A 3,443-nucleotide genomic window follows, 5' to 3' on the forward strand; every position below is an offset into this window, starting at 1 on the left:
AGATATTCCATAATTATGATCGACACATCAGACACATAGCAGATTTTAAACTTTTCTCAATGATAAAGCCCAGTCTTCCTTCCTACCTTCTGCAATCAGACTTTGCAACTCCTCTACCTCTGTTACAACTGTCTACTATTTCAGACCTGGTCTAATTCCATCAGTCACCTTTTGCACTCACGCATCACATTGCAGTTATGTATCTTTGCATACGTTGTGCTCCCACCATAACGTGGCACAAAATCAGTAGCTACACTTTTCTCCTCTGTTGTCCGATCTACCAAACTCCATCCAATCCTCAGAGTCCTTATTCACTTTTAAAAGCAAGCTAAAGACTCAGTTGTTTAAGGAGCATTTCCACACTTAGCTTAACTCTTCTACTCAACAGAATGAGTTAGAAACATTTGTCCAGCTCTTTGGTTCAACCAAGTACTGAATAAGCTGTGTGCACTTATGCCCAAGTTGATATTGTTTGATGAAATCGTGATCTTGTATTAAAACAAAATGACTTACAAAAAACTATTTAAAACTAAAAAGAAAATATAAATTATATGCACTGTCTCTAGCACTACATGACAGCACCTGGGTCCAACTGGACTCACAGCAGTCTGACTACCACTTAATGATGACGTTCCATCTTGTTTGAATTCTTGTGCTGTTCTAACTCTCAAATGTAAGTCCCTTTCTATAAAAGCATCTGCTAAATGACTGTAAAAGAGAGAAGAATAATTTTAAAATGATTTTTCCTTGACTTTGGGTCTTACAGGCCATTTTATAAAAGTGAAAATTTGTAAAAAAAAAAAAAAAAAAAAATGTCTTTTTCAAGTATGATGAATTTTGTTCTTCCTTAAAAAATGTAAAAAAAAATAATAATAAAATTAGCCTTTCTTATATTGGTATCTGAAATGTATAGTATGTAGCTACCACTAATTTAAATGTTTCCTAGTGGCAGGGACCACTCATGACAGTGGTCCGGACCATAGTCTGGACCAGACCACTATTTTCGCAACAAACCCTACTGAAAATGTTCGATAATTACCTGCTTGCTATCCGCGCGGAGGGGGATGACTGGCCAGACAAGTGGAAACGTGCATTGCTCCTACACTGCCTGGGCACCGAAGGGCAACGTGTATTCTACACACTTCAAAAGTTTAGACAAAGGCTACAAAGACCGCATGAGACTGTTGCTGAGTATGTGGGCGCGCTGCGTGAATTGGCGGTAACATGTGAGTTTGCTGGAAATACAACGAAATGATACGTGACCAACTCACTGAGCATGCTAGCTGTCCAAGAATACGTGAGAAGCTGTTGGTGCAGACAGAGGAAAATCTTATGCTGGACATGGCGGTTAAAATGGCATGTCAGGTGGAAGCGGCAATCGGGCATGCGCAGACTCTCACAATGCAGCCCCAGGCTTCCATACAAGTCCTTAAAGCAAAATCAAAATGCCCATTCAAACCCAAACCCTGGAGTAATAATTCTGCTGAGCTCACTGCAGCAGCAAAACGGGTACATGTAATACATGTTTAAGCCCAAATCAGACGAGAGTGACCAATTCAGCAACCCACAGGAACTCAGTAACCTGCAGCAAGGTAAGGTAACGATGCTATTTGCTAACATTTTTTATACGTTGTTACACTCTAGTTAGCTGTATTTCTAGCCACTAGCCATGTACATCTATTGCTTCATGTGGCTCATCAGCTGGGTGTTTTTAGCCTGGTTGTTACGTTTGTAGCATTTCCATCTATGGTGTTGATCGCTAACTTTCTGGTCATCATTACATGTGTGTTACCTGCTGGTAGCAATCAGGTGAAGTAAGTGTGGGTTAATTCCTTTAGTTTGACCGTTGCTCACACACACTATCAAAACAAAGAAGACAACTAATTTGGTTTTACTTACAGTTTGTGGCTAAGGATCAGAAACGCAGTAGAAACAGACCCTCCTTTCAGCTAAAGCCTGTTCGCAAATCCCTCATTGTACTGGCCCTTATTCATCCAGTAGTCTTTGGTGAAGTGTCGGTCACAAATACAAACGTTGGTGCAACTCTGTGGCTGGCTCCCAAAAACAAAGTCCATCCATTGCTGTTTCCTTCTGGAATTTGAACAAATGTAACTTTCTCTCACAGTTGAAGAAGCATTTCTTGTGTGACATGTTGACACTAAAAACATAGATGTGTCCACCGTGGTGTCTTCCGCTTTACACTGAGCAGTGAAGGTGGGTTTACCTTTCTTCTCATGAATATGGACTATCTGGAGAAGATAGAGTTCTCCATCACAGTCTCTGCCGCCTGATGATAGTGGGCATCCTTGGGAGCTGATCCAGGTTAAAGTCCATTACCCGTGAGGAGGGTGGGGGGACTGAGCATCCGTCAACAAAACATTCCAGGTAGCTTTTAACCAGCCATCCAAGGCCAGTACAGGGAGCCGAATTTGATAACAGCATTTGTTTTGGTTTCAGGCCAGAGCTGTTTCGTCTGCCTTGAGTCTATCAGTGGTCCCACTGGCAACTCCAATCATCCGAATTGTGGGTCAATTTCCATCCAGCCGAGCAGACAACTTCTCCAAGTTGGTGACCACCTTACGTACAAGCTCAGAAATCGCAACCAGCTTGCCATCCAGAACTAGAATAGCCTCCAGTTTATGATTTAGCTCCTGCAACGCCAAAGTCTGATTGTTCATAGCTCGACACACACTGGCACAGAAATCCGGCAGCTTGCCAGTGACCGCCGACAGTGTCCGAATTTTGCGATATGCCAGGAAACCGCCCGCTCCAAACAGCAGAAACCCAGTAATCATGAATCTGAATGTATAGATGTCTTCAGTGTCCTCGACAGACACATGACTTTCCACACTTTCCACACACTCCCCAGGAATCCATCATATATCCAGCCGAAAACGTTCCGCCAGGACAAGCAGGCTGCCCTACACCTGTTTTCCAGTTCGAAAAAATTTGGTCATTGCATTTAGGGACCATCTGATCAAATCCATATTCAAGATTTGAGTTTCAGAAAGAAATGCAGAGAGAGGCTCAGAGATGACAGGACAGTAGCAGGGCAGAGTGGGAGGAGGGAGGGAGAAGAAAAGTGTCTGCCTCGGTTGAGAGCCGGAAGAAGATTTAGTATTCACCACTGTAATACTGTAAAAAAAAGTAGAAATAGAATAATTGGGCCCTTTAAATAAAAAAAAACAAGAAATTTTCATTAAAAATCGTCACAAAGTGCAAAGTTAATTTATAAAACCTATTTTTCGCAGAGTCCTGTTAGTCGTGCATTATGATGTCTGTTACATCAGCATTGTCACCGTCTCTCTGTCAAGTTAAGTTGTGGGTAGGGGTGTGCCAGTTCGGATGCCCGCAGTTACCAAGGAAACAAGCTATGGACACTAGTTCCTAAAAAAAGGACTGTTGAGTTCACATGTCCCGTTCCACATCCAGGTATTATTGCT

At 42.3% G+C, this 3,443-nt stretch overlaps 1 protein-coding gene across 1 annotated transcript in view; it reads left to right on the top strand.

Annotated features, from left to right (window-relative positions):
- Window positions 1-3,443, top strand: part of LOC121656682 (C-type lectin domain family 4 member F-like) — a 781,688-nt gene that overhangs the window by 157,297 nt on the left and 620,948 nt on the right. The gene's annotated exons all lie outside the window — the stretch shown is intronic.

This window comes from Melanotaenia boesemani, chromosome 17 (genome assembly GCF_017639745.1).
Source record: "Melanotaenia boesemani isolate fMelBoe1 chromosome 17, fMelBoe1.pri, whole genome shotgun sequence".
Classification (NCBI taxonomy): domain Eukaryota; kingdom Metazoa; phylum Chordata; class Actinopteri; order Atheriniformes; family Melanotaeniidae; genus Melanotaenia; species Melanotaenia boesemani.